The following is a 19,118-nucleotide window of genomic DNA, read 5'->3' as shown; positions in this document are numbered from 1 at the left end:
TGTTTGTAAAAGCGTCTTGAGATAACGTTTGTTGTGATTTGGCGCTATATGAATAAAGATTGATTGATTGAATTGTCAAAGCGTTTGGAGTTATACATTTTAAGGCTTGGACTTCATTTGACATAAAGGCAGGTTCAGCAATATTCTATTCTTACTGATCATTTCTGTTATGTATGGACACAGCAAACCTGTTGAAGGGTTCCATTGTTATTGTTTTATATTTGTATGGGTAATTGATACACATTAGGTTGAGGATTTTAAAGCTAAATATCATAATTGTGTTTTCTGTTGCGAAAAGGTAATGACCCGGTGCCTTAAACACAGCACAAAAAACGTATTCTAAATGTATCATTACCTTAGGTAACTAAGCTAAATGTTGATAATTGACATTTTAGGAGGGAATTGTCACTGTTTTCACAATCAAGATGAATTATCGAATACTCCTCTCATCTATCACGATCAGTGCAACGTACAGGTCTTCATTACTTAAGTCAAAGTATAGATCCTCCTGGTCAAACATTCCTCCAATAGTGAAAGTGAAGGATGTTCAGTCAGATTCTGACTTGAGTTTAAGTCCTGGAGTACTTGCTCAAGGTTCACTTTATTGCCATTCAGTTACATTTAAAAACATGAAGGAACGAAACACATTACTCAGGTCCAGCAGCAGACAGAATAGATAACAAATTAAAAGTAGACTCTATAAATAAATAAATAAATAAATACATAACCTAAAGCCTACAGTAAGTAAATATAAAAACGTAGTTTAAAACCAGCGAGAGTGCAGCAGTGTTGGGGGTAACGCGGTACAAAGTAAGGCGTTACTGTAACGGGATTACATTTGTCTGTAACGCAGTAATGTAACGCGTTATTGTTGCTCATATAGTAATTACATTACCGTTACTAATCAAATAATGATCTCGTTACTTGGGTTATTTTAAGCTCTTCACCTACCTGCCTTACGGGAGGACCATAGACTGTGTAAATAAGGGGAGTACAGAACAACAAAACAAACGCCCCTTTTCACGCGCGACCCCGCGGTGCCCTCTGACCCTATTCACATGACGTGTCTGTGAATTAGGCTAGAGGTCATGGAGGGTGAGAGCGGAGACGATAGAGACGCCCAGATTAAAGCATCTTCTTTCGAGGCATCTTTCTTTGGAGTTATGCACATTACTTCGACTATGTGACATGAAAGGACAAGAATTTGACGGTGAAGTATAGACTGTGCCCTGGACAGAAACAACTTTCCACCGCGACGAACTCCACGTCCAATCTGTCCAAACACCTGCAGAGGCAACATGCTAATACAAAGCTGGTGGCTAAAGAACCCCCGACCCAGAGTGATGCACAAGATAACAGCATGACACTGGTTAAACAGCCCAGACTGGATTTTAACCTTTTCGCAACATACTGGGCAAAATACAGGTAACCGGGAGCGGACGGCCACCGTCAGAAGTAATTGACTATCTGAAGTCAGGGTCAGAGTTTGAGATCCTGCACCGTTTCCCAACAATTAAGACTATATCCATGAAATATAACACAGCAACACCTTCAAGTGCACCAGTTGAAAGACTGTTTAGCCTGGGCAGTCTTGTGCTGACTCTGAGGAGGAATAGGTTGTCTGAGAAAAGGTTTGAAAGACTCCTCCTCATGAGGTATAACCACTTCTTTGAGAAGCATGTTCAGTAAGAAGCCATGATCTGGTGAGTGAGCTACTGTATACGAGTGTTGAGCCTGTTAAATCGAAGTTAATGTTATTTCTCATATGCACGGCTTTTTTTCTTAAAAAGTCTCCTTGTTTAAAATCGTGATAGATGCCACTATCTCTAATTGCGTTACAATTTTGGTTATTAATATTTCTAGCATATATTAATATGATTTTGTGTGTTTATAAAACAGGTGGTCATGGGTTGTATTTTAAAGACACCATGTTTGAAGTTACTTGTCTCATGTTCTTAAACAAGAAACAGACATTTAATGGTGACAAGAGTTTCCCATTTTTAAAATCATATTGTTTTGAGACAAGCCTACAGTGCCTGTAGCCTATATTTTGACCCGTTTTAATGTCCAGTGATGTTTGGACTGACAACTCTGCTGTTGCCTTGATTATATTAAAGAGCATAAGAGGTAGACCTTGTGTTTCCTTCTTTAACTAGTATTTGTGCTGATGATGACATATGTAAGATTTAAGTTTATATACATCTAAGGTCATTTTATGGAGTATTGCAAAAGTAATGTAACTAGTAGTGTAACTAGTTACTTTTGGCAGAGAGTAACTAAGTAAAGTAATATATTACTTTTCTAAAAAGTAACTAGTAATATGTAATGCATTACTTTTTCTGAGTAACTACCCCAACACTGGAGTGCAGTAATGTGTGCAAGCAGTCACAGTGGTAAAGTGCAGAGAACAGACCTAGGTCGAAGAGTTCACAATTCTCACAGCTTCTGGAAAGAAGCTACACCATAGCCTTGTTGTTCTGGCTTTTAGGCTGCTTTGCCTTCTGCCTGAGGGGAGGGGGGTGCTTCCTGTCAGCCACAGAGCAGTTCCCATACCAGACAGTGATGGATGCTGTCAGTGTGCTCTCTACCACACACTGGTAAAAAGATGTCAGGACTGCAAGGCTGGCCCACTTCTGCCTCCTCAGAAAGTACAGGCATTGGGTGTCCAACCACAGCCGTGTCATCTACAAACTTCGCTATGTGATTGTTCGGGTACCTTGCAGAGCAATCATATGTGAGGAGCATGTACAGCAGGGGGCTCAGGACACATCCCTGACTAAAGTCTGTGGAATGATGTTATTAAATGCAGGAGTATAGTTCAGGAAGAGCAGCCTGACATAGGAATTCCCGCTCTCCAGGTGTGTCAGAGTAGAGTGGACAACAGTTGATGCTGCGGCAGACACAGACCGGTTCTTCCTATAAGCATACTCATGGGGGTCCAAGTTGATGTCGACAGTATCCTCAATGTGGGCCAAAACCAGCTGTTCAATGACAAACAGGCATCACAGCTTGGGAGAGAGAGAGAGGTTGAATATGTCAGTCAGGACCCCTGTGAGCTCCTGAGCACAGTCTCTCAGAACCCGTGCCGAGATGTTGTCCGGGCCTGCTGCTTTCCGGGGATTAATCCTCCACAGCATCCCCCTCACATCCACGGCAGACACACTGAAGGGCAGCTCACCTGATGGGCTGTGAGCCTGGTGCTGTGGGAGGATTTTTGATGATGCAAGGCGGGCATAGAAGGTGTTCAGAGCATCAGGGAGAGATGGGTCCCGAGAGCATTCAGCATCCCACCTTTTGTAGTCTGTGATGCTTTTTATGCCACTCCACATGCTCCGGGGGCTGTTGGTGGAAAAGTGACCGTGTATCCTAAGGGCATAAGTAGTCTTTGCCCTTTTGATACCGGCCACCAGTTCCCTCCTCGCTGCTCTCAGTGCCACTGCATCTCCAGACTTGAAGGCTGAGTCCCGTGCCTTCAGAAGAGACCGCACCTCTCCATTCAGTCAGGGTCTGTTGCTGCTTCTCTGAATATCTGCCAGTTGGTGCGCTCAAAACAGTCCTGGAGCATAGAAACAGCTCCACTGGGCCACACAGTGATGGTCGCCTGTGGGGGCTTGTTGTTTTTTAGGACAGGATGATGAGCAGGAACCAGCAGGATGGAGACGTGATCAGAGAAGTCCAGGTGGCGGCGGGGCACCACTCTATACGCCTCCCATCTGTTTGTATACACATGGTCCAGCGTGTTGGTTCTCCTGGTTGCTATGGAGACATGCTGGTGAAAGCATGGCCAAATGTCTGTCAGTTTAGCCTGATTAAAGTCCCCCGCTACCACAAAGAAAGCCTCCAGATGTTTGGTCTGAAGCTCACAATTGGGATCCTGAAACTCCCTGGGTGCTGTGCTAACGTTAGCACTCACTAATGTTAGGGAGATGTAAACAGCTACAATATACATGACTGTGAAGTTTGTGTGGTAAACAGATCAGAGATTTACAACAATAACAATCATTCTTTATTTCTAAACCTCAAACGTGGGTTTAAAATATGGCCGTGGTGCTCAGGTAGAGAATCATCATCCTTCTCAGTCATAGCCATCATCACCACGACTAAATGAACGCACTGATCTGAAGAACGTTTGATCTGCATTTGCTCAACACTCAACCGAAGTACGGCTACACCACTGAGACAGACCTAACGCAAGTTAACGATCAGTTTCAGTCTTTCATTCATCAGCTGACTTCAAAGCAAAAGTAGTGAGTAACTAGAGCATTGATAGAAATGTAGAGGAGTTCAAAGGATGATGTTTGTCTTTCAAATGAAGTTCCCAAAAAACAATACTCAAGTAAAGAACAGATACTCAAAAACTGTACTTAAGTACAGTACTCAAGTAAATTTTATTTGTCACTGTCCACCACTGATCATGATTAAAGATGCATACTGAATATTTGAAAGCGCAGAAAATCAGATACACATGCAACCAAACTAACTACAAATGCATGTCAAGCACACCAAACTAAATTTGGGACCCCCTTGAAAATGAGATGCTGCATCTCATGGGGCTATCCTATAATATGCATCTTGACGACAGAACAAGCTAGATAGATAGATAGATAGATAGATAGATAGATAGATAGATAGATAGATAGATAGATAGAAAACAAAACAAAATGCAGATTTCACACATTAAACAAAATCAAACTATTTATTTAATTAAATCACAGAAATTGGGGTAGAAAAAAGATGCTGTGGCAATTTAATAAACAAAATATGTAAATTAGGCAAGCAGAATGACATTGATTTACAAATGCAGAGGATAAACTTAAAGGTGACATATCACACTTTTTTCATCAATATATATTGGTCTAAGAGGTCCCCAAAACATGTCTTTAAAGTTTATGCTCAAAAAAACACTTTGAAATCAGATTTTGACATGCCTGAAAAGTCCTCTTCTTCAGTCCTCCTCAGAACACTCTGTTTTCTCTCTGACCACGCCCCCTCAGGAAGTGGATGTGCCTCGGCTGTCCAGCACGTTGATCTAATGTTTACATGTTGGCTGAATATACACTGCTGCTCAGAGATCACGTTACTTCAACCCTCTGAATCTGATCCAGAATCTGATCCTGACGGAGAGGCGCCTGTAGCAGGACCTTTCTGAAGGATTGGTCACAGATTTAGTGTTTCTTGTTGTTTTATTTATCAGTATGTCGACGTGTGTCTTGGTACACAGCTACGAACATGTAGCTATGTGGCTATGCTAACTAGCGCTAGCACTTATCCATGATAAATAAAAATCATCCACTAGATCTTCAAATCTGCAGGCCTGGGGAGTAAAACCGACCTCTACCAGAAAGGCAGCAGGACCTTTCTGAAGGATTGGTCACTGATTTAGTGTTTCTTGTTGTTTTATTTGTCAGTATGTCGACGTGTGTCTTGGTACACAGCTACAGCTATGAACATGTAGCTATGTGGCTATGCTAATTAGCGCTAGCACTTATCCATGATAAATAAAAATCATCCAGTAGATCTTCAAATCTGCAGACGTGGGGAGTAAAACCGACCTTTGTGTTTATTAAGACAGCCTACAACTAGCATGCCTCCCTCCTAAGCTCCTTGTTAGCACACATTTGTGCAGGTAATGAAAAACGGAGGGGGGATTCAGTATTATTTTATACAGTCTATGGGCTGAACAAGCTCCGAGCTCTGACTCCGTGACAGACCGGATATTGTTGTTACGTAACAAAAACACGGAAGTCTGAAACGGCTCGTTTCACACACATTTACAGAAAGGTGGAGAAATCAAAACAGGGGCAGAATGGATTTTTTTCATTCTCAGGGGGTTTGTAGACATGCCAGGGACACATATTTCAGGTAGAGAACCATTAAAAAGTCAATTTTGCATGATATTTCACCTTTAATAACCTTCTTACTTCCAGTGTTGTGCAAGTTCACACAAAAAATGAACTATTTCAAAGTTCAGTTCATACAATCTGAAATGAACTAGTTCACGTTCATAGTTCTTTTCTTTTTATTCTTGAACTAAGTTCATGGTCCAAAAACTGAACAAATTCACGTTCATTTTCTTAGCTCTATATTCTTTTCAGTAGAGTCTCCTTTGTTCTTATTCACTGTTTCCTCCCCAAAGATGGTCAAGGGATGAAGGAGAGTAACAATGTACTAAAGCCAGGGAAAAGAGGAGAGGAACAAAGTACAAGCAAATTAAAAGGGGTTCATTTACCGAAATAGATTAAAAGTAAAAAACCTACTATGAACAGAAACCAACTCCATTAACTAAACTGACGATAACCAAAACAAGAATTATATATATATATTTTTGGGGGGGCATTTTTGCCTCCATGGATAGGACAGCTGAAGAGAGACAGGAAGCATGGGAGTAGAGAGTGGGGGAAGACATGCAGCAAATGATTACGGCCGGGAGTCGAACCGGCGACCTCTGCAACTATGGCTATGGCCTCTGTATGTGGGGCGCTTAGACCTCTAGGCCCCCAGTGCCCCACCAAAACAAGAATTAAACAGAAAGTTGAAAGCCTCAAGGATAACACTCCTTCCACTGAAGGAGCAGGCAAGCCAAGTCTCAGGAGGGCATCGAAACAAACACACAGCTGAAGGTCCACTGCCAGACCGCTTCTTCTACCATCTTCTAGAGCGACTTGTTGGCTTTTAACGTACTGATTGTGTGACTGTGACCAAGTTGTAAAACATTAAGTCATAAGAAAATATAAGCTTTTTCTGACTTTGAAATGAGGAAAGCTTCTTTTTATGTGTTCCTTGAAGATGAGATTGGAGTCCAAAACAATACTCAGAAACTTGAAGCCTTCCACTGCAGCAAGTATTTCTCCCTTTTAAAGGTGACATATCACACTTTTTTCATCAATATATATTGGTCTAAGAGGTCCCCAAAACATGTCTTTAAAGTTTATGCTCAAAAAAACACTTTGAAATCAGATTTTGGCATGCCTGAAAAGCCCTCTTCTTCAGTCCTCCTCAGACCACTGTTTTCCCTCTGACCACGCCCCCTCAGGAAGTGGATGTGCCTCGGCTCTCCAGCACATTGATCTAATGTTTACATGTTGGCTGAATATCCACGGCTGCTCACAGATAGCGTTACTTCAACCCTCTGAATCTGATCCAGAATCTGATCCTGACGGAGAGGCGCCTGTAGCAGGACCTTTAGGAAGGATTGGTCACAGATTTAGTGTTTCTTGTTGTTTTATTTATCAGTATGTCGACGTGTGTCTTGGTACACAGCTACGAACATGTAGCTATGTGGCTATGCTAACTAGCGCTAGCACTTATCCATGATAAATAAAAATCATCCACTAGATCTTCAAATCTGCAGACGTGGGGAGTAAAACCGACCTCTACCAGAAAGGCAGCGGGACCTTTCTGAAGGATTGGTCACAGATTCTGTGTTTCTTGTTGTTTTATTTGTCAGTATGTCGACGTGTGTCTTGGTACACAGCTACAGCTACAGCTATGAACATGTAGCTATGTGGCTATGCTAATTAGCGCTAGCACTTATCCATGACAAATAAAAATCATCCACTAGATCTTCAAATCTGCAGACGTGGGGAGTAAAACCGACCTTTGCCAGAGAGGCAGCGGGACCTTTTCTGAAGGATTGGTCACAGATTCTGTTTCTTGTTGTTTAATTTGTCAGTATGTTGACGTGTGTCTTGGTACACAGCTACAGCTACGACATGTAGCTATGTAGCTATGCTAACTAGCGCTAGCACTTATCCATGACAAATAAAAATCATCCACTAGATCTTCAAATCTGCAGACGTGGGGAGTAAAACCGACCTTTGTGTTTATTAAGACAGCCTACAACTAGAATGCCTCCCTCCTAAGCTCCTTGTTAGCACACATTTGTGCAGGTAATGAAAAACGGAGGAGGGATTCAGTATTATTTTATACAGTCTATGGGCTGAACAAGCTCCGAGCTCTGACTCCGTGACAGACCGGATATTGTTGTGACGTAACAAAAACATGGAAGTCTGAAACGGCTCGTTTCACACACATTTACAGAAAGGTGGAGAAATCAAAACAGGGGCAGAATGGATTTTTTTTCATTCTCGGGGGGTTTGTAGACATGCCAGGGACACACATTTCAGGTAAATAACCATTAAAAAGTCAATTTTGCATGATATGTCACCTTTAATAGAGCACATGATTTTTGTTGGCCCTCTGCTGGCTGGCAAGAGAAAAACAAGCATACAATTTTTTTTCTATTGCGGTGTAAACAGAAGCTTGGCTGCAACTTCCTGCTTTGTTTAAGCATGTGTGTATAAAACTGTGTCATCAGCAAATAACTGCAAGTTAACATCTGGACAAGCATTTTCTAAATCATTTATTTAAAGGCTAGATAGGATCGGTCCCAATACAGAGCCCTGTGGTACTCCAAATAGACAGCTAAGGTACGATGATGGTACATTTCTAATTATTACAGACTGTTTCCTGTTTGACGAGTAGGATTTCATCCAGCAGAGAGCACTGAAAGAAAAATTTAATTTGGAAAGTTTTGAAAGAAGCACTTCATGATTTATCAAGCTTGTTTTAGGTCCAAAAACCGAACCCCCTTGGTCTAAAAGACTTTTCATATTCTCGAGAAAGTAGCAAGTAGCTGTATCAGTTGAGTAATCCTGTTGAACTCCAAACTGCATTGGGTGGAGAGGAGTATCGCTGATGTTCTGTTAATTGCTTGGCAACCAATTCCTCAGCCAACTTTGATACAATAGGTTAGATACTGATGGGCAGACATTTCTCTGGGTTGGTCTCATCACCACTCTTAAAAACCTGGGTAACCTTGAGTTAAAAACTACAGTTTCTCAAGTGTTCGCTTGAGTCTGGCTAAGGAAGTACAGGAAACCACATACAAATAAAAAATAGGCAGTCTTTACAGCAGAAATAAACATGTTTACTGCCTGGTACAACAAACCGAGTGTAGTCTGGACAGCTAATTCATCTATCGGCACACACTGTATGGTGGGGGGACGTTTTTCATAAATGCGGCAGTTTCGAAGATATAAAAAAACGAGTTTTCCATTATGAGACGCACAGATGACTTGATTGACAGGTGGGGACACTGTAGCTGTCAGGAAGGAGGCTAAAGGCCCGCCTCTTTACCTTACACTAGCTCGACAGCAGTTAGGTTGAGTATCCATGTCCAATATGGCACCCGCTGACAATTGGCTTCAAAACAGCGCTTAAGGAACAGATGGGTGACGTCACAGATATGGGTCTATGGGACAATGGGATACTCTCCCATTGTATAGATTGGTATTACTTTTCTTTTTGCTGCCCAGGTCTCGTCGTGGTAGAGGATGGATTGATTTGACGGGATGTTTCTTCTGTGAGGGAGCAGCAGGACCTGCCCCCCTGCCGGCACGCGGCGCCATCTTTTTTAGCATTAGCATCATAATTTCTGTAGGTTGCACAGAGATACGGCAAGGAAAGTTTATAACTGGCACAGACAGTGCATGGAATATGACAGCCCATTACATTCCCCTCAAAATTTTAAGAAATTGAGGTAACACTTTACAATAAGGGTCCCTTAATTAGCGTTAGTTAATGCATTATTAAGCATTAATTAACAGTTTAATAATAGTTTAATAATCGTTATAATGTATTACCTAACATTAACTAACACATTAGTTAATGCATTAATAAGCAGTTAATTAATGTCCACTGCTCAGAGTTAATTAATACATTATTAAGCATTAATAAAAGTTACAAAACTTAATTAGTTAACCATTAGTGAATGCTTTCTGGACCCTTATTGTAAAGTGTAACACATGCATCACTTGAGTAACACATTATAAATGCTAAACTGCCTCATAAGCATCAGCATAAGCATAAGCATAAGCATAAGCGTGTGCATCACTTTTAAGTGTCCTCTGGAAACACTTCTGTTGTGTTGCTGTCTATTTGCAGCGCGTTTTTCTAATGTATTGTGTTGTGGTCTTTGCATCGCGTTTTCTAAATGCTGCGCATGTGTTGTCAAATTGATGAAGATGTTTTCTTAATTTGCTTGTGTTTTGTCTTTTTGCATGTGTTTTCTTAAGTTGCAGTGCTGTGAGCTCTCAGGGCCACCGTACTTCTCTGTGCCAGTTGAGATGTTATCTGTGATTATCTGTTTTATTCTAAATAAAATGTGTTAAATTCTTTATATGTGTTGCTTCAACTACATTTCAACTCATTTTGCTTCAGCGTATGTGTTACCTAAGGGATACATGTGTTACACTTTACAATAAGGGTCCAAAAAGCATTCACTAATGCTTAATTATGGTTAAGTAATGCTTATGAGGCAGTTTAGCATTTATAATGTGTTACTTAAGTGATGCATGTGTTACACTTTATAATAAGGGTCCAAAAAGCATTCACTAATGCTTAATTATGGTTAAGTAATGCTTATGAGGATGAAAATGAATCAACACATATAGAAACAATCACATCTTCATTTACGATGTAGTCTGAAAAAATTAAGGAGGTATATTAAAACATAAATACAGATATGGCAGAGTAACCTGTATTTATGGAGAGGATTGTTTTGTCTAGTGTCATATGTTAAATCGAGGTCATCAAAGGATATTATTAACTGTATGACTTAAAGTTTATATGAAGTACAGAACAGTGTTAGAGAAAGCTGTAATGGAAACAGGGCATTGCACACATTCACCCCCTCATGCTGATCTCTGCGGCTCCCTTCAAAACCACTCTAATCACTAGATGTGGGCCCTTCACAGAGAACTGCTGTAGAAGTCATGAAATTATCCTTTAAAAGTCATGAGCCAAAATCCCCCAATCCCATTTGTTGATAACCCCCAGCCCATGATGGCCTAAAGAATATAAAACGAAATCTGGTAAATAGGAACCATTCAAACTGCCTTTCTCCCCAGTAAACACAATGCCCTTATATCTGCCTGTAATGAAATCGATCAGCATAGGCTGCACTGTCTCATTTGCAGTCGATGATGGTACTCTGGAGATGGATTCCCTCTACGCATTCACTGCGTTGAGTGTTTTATTAACGAACAATGATTCAATGCTTTGTGGTCAACCACAAGCTGTGCTCCTCACACATCAAGTGGATTGCTATTAGCGGATACTACGAGGAGACGGGGTGGGGGTTGGGGCCTTGGGACGAAGTCTCTTTGCACGGCAGGAATTGTGCTGACTGAGCCGTTCTAAAAGACAGACCGTGTCCGTATTCAGAGCTCAGCGAGATTCAGGAGTCTTATGTGACAGCAGCAGTGTTTGCCAGGAGGCAATAGTACAACAAACATGCTGCTGCCCTAGTGAAAAAGTCTTTAGCTGGTCCTGTTTGGTTTCTGAGGAAAGAGGTGAAAGTTTAAAAAATGCGGTTGAAAGAGACACATTTTATAAAATGCGGGGTACCCTTTAAATCCTACAAAGACTAAATTTATCCAAGCTCCAAATATGATTTTTGACTCAAGCATTACAATAAAACTCTACGTGCACCACACCCAGAGTGCAGCTAATTCTCAAAGAAGCATACTTCCCTTTTGCACCATCCAAGAAAAAAATCATATTTAATTCAGATGTGACTCTTGGATCACAAGGAAACACATTTGTTACCAACAGCTCTGAGTGATTTCTCTGATTTAAGGTATTTTTTATTATGTTTAAACTCGATTGAGTCGTTGTTGATGGGTTGATGGTTCATGGGCACTGTTCATGATTTTTGCAATCATGAAAATATATTGTACCTTAAACGTCAAAGATGAATTCTCATTAATGATTATCGATTATCTTAGGATGCAGATGTCATCACCAAGGTTATTATAATTAACGAAAACTAATGAAATAACGAAAACGAGAGGTGACAAAACATTTTCGTTAACTGAAATAAAAATAAAAACGAGGCTTCACAAAAAAAACCCAAAACTAACTGAAACTGTATTGTGAGTTTACAAAACTAACTAAAATAAACCAGTTTCCGTAACCGAGGATCGGACCGCCAAGGCCCCCGCCTTTGACTGCCGCCCAATCCACTTCGCACCGGACCCCTGTGAGTCCCCCTGCAGGTGGTGAGTCCACGGGAGGACGGATCCATGTATCCCATTCGGGCTGAGCCCGACCGGGCCCCATGGTTGAAGGCCCAGCCACCAGGTGCTCGCCTGCGGGCCCCAACCCCAGGCCTGGCTCCAGGGTGAGGCTCCGGTGGCCCTCCGGACAGGGTACACTTGGTCCTGTTCTTTTTCTTCATCAGGTGTCTTGTTCACTGCGATGGAATTCAGCAACAAACTGGACACTGGACACAGAAGACTCAGGAGACTCGGACGGCTTACGTTGAAATAGTTTATGTAGAACTTGATCAAGGAGAAATAACATAACAGTACACAGGCAGGAGAGTGCAGTGCAATGCCAAGTCAGTTCTGCCAGACAAAACCCTTGGCATGGTATTTATTCCCTCTGAAGACGACACTAAAGTTAGATAACCATGTTTGGACAATAGGAGCACAACAAGCAGGAAGAAGACCTGTGCTCTAGTTCTGGAGACAGTAAGTCGGCCATAACACATAGATAAAGACAGGAGCAGGGGGAGAGACCTTGACTACTACCCTGACACGATCTCGCCCGTAACAGATGACATAGGAAACAAGTTACTCTAAACATGACATTTAGACTGAAAGAATACAATAGTTAAACATTCTTAGATACATATATATAAGACTATGAAAATTCCACGACATTCACGAGTGAGGGGAAAAGGGAGTGGGAGGTTGACAGACGGATCGAGGCGGCGTCTGCAGTGATGCGGGCGCTGTACCGGTCTGTCGTGGTGAAGAGAGAGCTGAGCCAGAAGGCAAAGCTCTCAATTTACCGGTCAATCTATGTTCCGACCCTCACCTATGGTCACGAGCTGTGGGTAGTGACCGAAAGAACGAGATCGCGAATACAAGCGGCCGAAATGAGCTTTCTCAGCAGGGTGTCTGGGCTCAGCCTTAGAGATAGGGTCAGGAGCTCAGACATCCGGGAGAGGCTCAAAGTAGAGCCGCTGCTCCTCCGGATCGAGAGGAGCCAGATGAAGTGGTTCGGGCATCTGGTTAGGATGCCTCCCGGGCGTCTCCCTGGGGAGGTGTTTCGGGCATGTCCGACTGGGAGGAGGCCACGGGGAAGGCCCAGGACACGCTGGCGAGACTAGGTCTCTCAGCTGGCCTGGGAGCGCCTCGGTATCCTCCCAGAAGAGCTGGTGGAAGTGGCCGGGAAGAGGAGTGTCTGGGCTTCCCTGCTGAGACTGCTGCCCCCGCGACCCGGACCCGGATAAGCGGAAGAAGATGGATGGATGGATGGAACTAAAATGATAGAGAACATGTCTTTAGTTTTCGTCTTAAACTCAGTATTTTGAGTGGATATGTAATAAAGATCGAGACTGATCGGGTGGACGTCTCTGCTCTCTGCATCTGCGCGGGAGCGTGCCGAACAGAGCCTGCAGCTGACGGGCGCGCGCACTCACAGCGAGGCAGAACTGCAGGAGGATTAGAGACAAACTCTCTCGCTCTGACTACCTGCCCTGTTTATAACCGTTCCTGTGTGAATGCCCAACAGGTAAGTATAATGAGACGGAGAACTGACTTTTCCTGTCCATAGGCATTCACATGTGTTAAAACTCCCGAGAGAGAAAATAGACGCCATGAGGGCATGCGTCATCTCATATTATTAATCACCCATATGATCCTGATCTGTTCATTTATCATTAGAAGTGTTAATGGTTAATTGGTGGCAGTGGTATTAGAGTGATATGATTATTAGTGTACTTGTAGTGGTAGCATCTGAATCATTATCTCTGTATCAATGATTATTGTTTATTGCTTATTTTATTGTTAAGGATGTATCAGTGATAGACAAATTCTCACTAGACAAATTCTCACTTCCTAGAGGGCATTTCTTCAGGTACCTTCAGGCCCGCAGCTTTGTCCGTAATGCATTTCCAAGCTTTCCTACTCTCCCTAATGATTCATCTCTGGATGTCTTCTTTGAGCCCCTCCCGTCACTAAAGGGAGCAATCTCTTCTATTTATTCAAATATTTGCAACCTTAGCTCAGGCTCTCAGAGCACCCTTAAAGCTACCTGGGAATCAGAATTGGGAGAGATGGTCTCTGATGAAGTTTGGGGGGAGGCGCTGCGGAGGGTTCATGGATCATCTATTTGTGCCAAACACAGATTTACTCAATGTAGGATTTTACACCGTGCTCACTACACTAAAGCTCGTCTGGCAAAGATATATGGAACCGTTTCCTCTTTGTGTGATCGATGTCAACATACATCAGCACATTACACCCATATGTTCTGGAGCTGTCCCTCTCTGAATGCGTTCTGGTCTGGGGTATTTGGAACATTGTCTATTGCAACTGGAGTAAAACTGGTCCCTAATGCTTGTACTGTTTTGTTTGGTGTGTCTCCTCCTCTGTCTGCTCTTTCTCCAGCCAAAAAGGACATGTTAGCTTTCAAGACTTTGCTGGCCAGAAGGCTGATATTGTTAAATTGGAAATCCTCTGCCCCACCTACCCATTCAAGCTGGATTAAGAGTATACTCTATTTTCTTATACTTGAAAAGATTAGGCTGACCCTTGGTGGCAGGGCTCACATCTTTAAAAAGATCTGGGACCCTTTCTTGTCTTATGTTGAGAGCTCGGCTTGCTGCGTGTCTTTAGACTGAGCATCAACATGGTGTGTCTTACTATGTTCAGATTATTGCTTTCATCGGTTTATTTTTGTTATATTTGCTTTTTATCTTAGGTTTTCCTTTTTTTGGAATTCTATCTAGTTAGTCTGGAGGGAGTATGTGTCGGGGTGGGGGGTTATTTGTTGTTTTGTATTTAGTATGTCATTTGTGGAAAATGTGTAAACTTTGAATTTTGGATGTAACTGTTTTTCTATGTGAAAATCAATAAACAAAGTTTAAAAAAAAAAAAAAAGGATGTATCAGTGAGTCACCATGTTATTTAACACTATAGAGCAGGGGTGTCCAAACTTTTTTCAAAGAGGGCCACATATGATGTTGTCAGAATACCTCAGGGCCAGGGGCTCCTACTGAGACTTTGGAATCCTAAAAGTTATATATGAAATATTTAATAACAATGATTTTAATTTTTTTCTCAATAAAACAGTAACTATGAAGTCCTCAGTTCTCCACGAGCCACGTAAACATTAGCAAACGTTATCTTCTTCTAGCAGACAACATTTTAAGAACAAATAATTATTTTGCTGCATTCTGAACATTTTTTCTGCACCAAATTTTGCCTTTTCTGAACAATTTCATAATTTTGATTATGTCTTGGGTCCTCTTTTGTGTCTTCTGACCTTTTGTGTTCATCAAGAACATTTTCACATCATGATAAAAACTTTAATTTTAAAACCTGTCAACTTTAAGACTTCTTGTGTTTCTTCTTTATTGCTGTCTTGCAGAATTCCCAGAGCTTTGGCTTTACACAGGTAGTCCATATGAAGCTGTTTGAGATGTTTCTGGATTGACTTTAGTTTTGTTTTTGCGCTTGATAGAAACATCAAATGTACACATAATTCAGAAGGTGATTAATTTCTTTGCTATTAATAACACATTTTAAGATGGAAGCTTGGGGCCATAAATAAATGGACATTGGGCCGCAATTGGCCCCCGGGCCGTACTTTGGACATGCCTGATATAGAGGGTCAGTAATGCTAGCCTAAGTGCCCATATTGTGACCATCACCCTTATGTTTGTGTATTTATTTGATGTGTTTCCGACCACACTCATACCTATTCCTCTGTGGCCTCATTTGGTCTGCTGTACTGTTGTGCTGTATAAGGAGAATATTCACTAAACGGTTAAAGCTCCCTCCTGTCTCCTGTCCAGTGTGTTCTGACCGACACCCTGGGGAGAGTACTATCCTACAGAGTATCCACCAGTATTCCCTATTTTTTTTAGGATATGAATTTTTTGTTTGTTTTCTGCCAGTTTCACTTCAGTTGGCTCATTCGCACAAGCAGGCACGCGTCCACACTTTGCCTGCAGAGCGTTAATGGCAGCGAAAGTCAGGAGAAAGCGGCAGAGCGCCATTTGGGATTACTTTGAATATGACTGTCTCTGATAGGAGTAAGTGCCTTGCAATGGAAGGTGATAAAATATGTGGACCATTTCTCAAGGGGGACAATCCCACTAATCTTAAAGTCCATTTGAAAAGCTCACACAAGACGGCTAACCTAGCATACCTTGTCAAGGCAAGAGAGAGCGCCCAGCCCCCTAACCCTGAAACAGACGCTAACCCCCGGCCAGGCACACAGGCAAAAAAGACTAAAATTAATACTGAAACTAATAAAAACTAAACTAAAACTAAGCATTTTCAAAAAATAGAAACTAAACTAAACTAGCAAACCCGCTTCAAAAACTAATTAAAACTAAACTGAAATTGAAAACAAAAAGTCAAAACGAAATAAAAATAAAAACTAATGAAAAATGCAAAACTATAATAACCTTGGTCATAACTAGTGAGAAGTTTAGAATAGGCAACAGAGCTTTTAACACAGGGATAAACACAATACAACAGCTACCGCTTCTTCTCCACTAGATGGTGATGTTGACCACAAGGAAGAAAACACAATTAAAACAGGCCTTTAACAACTTTGTCATAATATGTCGTAGAACTTCGGGACCTTTCGTATTCTTATCAAAGTTTACAATGAAAGTTTTTATCTTAGCTTCAGAATAATAAAATCATGTGTTCATATACAATTTTGAAATGTCAAAAATCTTGGCGCTTAGAGTGTGAGCTGAAGAGAAAGGTATTTACGACCTGATTTGGCAGAGAGATAAGCAGAGGTCTGTTTGTGTGAGGGTCTCTGTGTGTGTGTGTGTCTATGTCTGAGTGCATCTTTGTTACGAGCAGTTCAAAAACACATAACACAGCAAACCAACATTTGTTTAACATTCATTGTATTGTATTCATTTTTCATTGGCCTCTTTTCATCAGCCCTTTCCCTGGCGATGGCCATAAGTCCTTTCTGATGACGAAAGCACTTAATTGCACACATCATGTGAAACACAGGGAGATGTAGATCTGGACAGGAAGACAGCTCTTTTTTTATCCTTCATTTTGATAAAAGTTTTTCCTGGTATTTTGAAAAATACCCCGAAAGCCCTGTGACCTTTGAAAAGTACTATGCCCCTAGCAGGGGGCTTTTTAGGGGGGAGATTATCTGAACTGAAACATAGACCCTGGGTCCACCGGTCGAAATGCACGTAGTTCCGGGGTAAAGTTCCCCTGGTTGAAAAACACCTACAATGATACCTATGTCACATAGCTGCGAGCAAACATTGACAGTTAAGACAGGTCAACTTGCAGCGTCTTCCTGTGGAATTATGAGTTGCGTGTAGTGTTGTGTGACCAAAAGTGGGGATAAAACCTATCCTTACCAATGATAAAAACTGACCAGAGGGGGTGTATAAAAAGTAAGGATGGGAAACCTTCCCCACCCCATTAATTTGCACCCAGAGTAAGCCAGATCACAGCCTTTGTGTTACACTGTGTATTGCTATACTGACTCTTACATGAAACCCATAAACGGGCACTACAGTGGTGCATGTAATGCATAAAGAAATGATGTAAATATCTCTTGGAAAAGGAAGTCATGGCTGGAAGTCATTTGACACTTACCACTGATGACACATCACTGAAGAGCTGGCATTCTTCCTCAGTGGCATTCATCCCATACATTCGTCTGATGACAATATGTAATAACTCAATCAACGGGCGTCACCTTGGGAAAGGACAGCAGGCAGCCTCTTTCATCAGTGAATGTATGTAGATGAGTATAGTATAGATTGGTATAAAGTGCTTTGAGCAGTTAGCAGACCACAAAAGTGCTTTTTCAGTGTGGACAGCTCACAGTTTTTCTGTAAATGACAGACCTTCATGGCTCTGGCTGTGTTGCATTTTCCTTCCTTGTGTGTTCCTGTTTCCCTCATATCCTCGTATTATTATTTCTATTTTGGTATTGTTAACTTACCTGACAGGTGATACCGTGTAGAAGTGATTTGTAGATGATAACATGCTTTCAAGTTGACAATATTAATAGTCTGATGCTAATACTTTACTACAACAGCAACAATATCTCTTGTATTTACCAACACAAAGAGGACTACATACTTCATGATGAGATTAAAATATATATACAGTCATGGCCAAAAGTTTTGAGAATGACACAACTATTAATTTTCACAAAGTCTACTGTTTCAGTTTTTATAATGGCAATTTGCATATACTCCAGAATGTTATGAGGAGTGATCAGCTCAACTGCAATTAATTGCAAAGTCCCTCTTTGCCTTGAAAATGAACTTTATCACCAAAAACACATTTCCACTGCATTTCAGCTCTGCCACAAAAGGACCAGCTAACATCATTTCAATGCACGCACAGTGAGGCTGAGGAAAGCCTGGTGTCAAGGAGGGCAGCAAAGAAGCCACTTCTCTCCAGTAAAAACATCAGGGACAGACTGATATTCTGCAGAAGGTACAGGGACTGGACTGCTGAGGACTGGGGTAAAGTCATTTTCTCTGATGAATCCCCTTTCCGATTGTTTGGGGCATCTGGAGGAAGGCTTGTTTGGAGAAGACCAGGTGAGCGCTACCATCAGTCCTGTCTCTTGCCAACAGTGAAGGATCCTGAGACCATTCATGTGTGGGGTTGCTTCTCGGTCAAGGGAGTGGGCTCTCTCACAATCTTGCCTAAAAACACAGCCATGAATAAAGAATGGTACCAGAACGTCCTCCGAGAGCAACTTCTCCCAACCATCCAAGGGCAGTTTGGTGATGAAGAATGCCTTTTCCAGCATGATGGAGCACCTTGCCATAAAGCAAAAGTCATAACAAAATGGCTCGGGGAACAAAACATTAAGATTTTGGGCCCTTGTCCAGGAAACTCCCCAGATCTTAATCCCATTGAGAACTTGTGGTCAATCCTCAAGAGGCAGGTGGACAATCAAAAACCCACAAATTCTGACAAACTCCAAGCATTGATTATGCAAGAATGGACTGCCATCAGTCAGGATTTGGTCCAGAAGTTGATTGACAGCATGCCAGGGAGAATTGCAGAGGTCTTGAAAAA

This window comes from Notolabrus celidotus, chromosome 1 (genome assembly GCF_009762535.1).
Source record: "Notolabrus celidotus isolate fNotCel1 chromosome 1, fNotCel1.pri, whole genome shotgun sequence".
Lineage (NCBI taxonomy): Eukaryota > Metazoa > Chordata > Actinopteri > Labriformes > Labridae > Notolabrus > Notolabrus celidotus.
The sequence above is the reverse complement of the archived record's forward strand: the minus strand, read 5'-3'. Positions refer to the sequence as shown.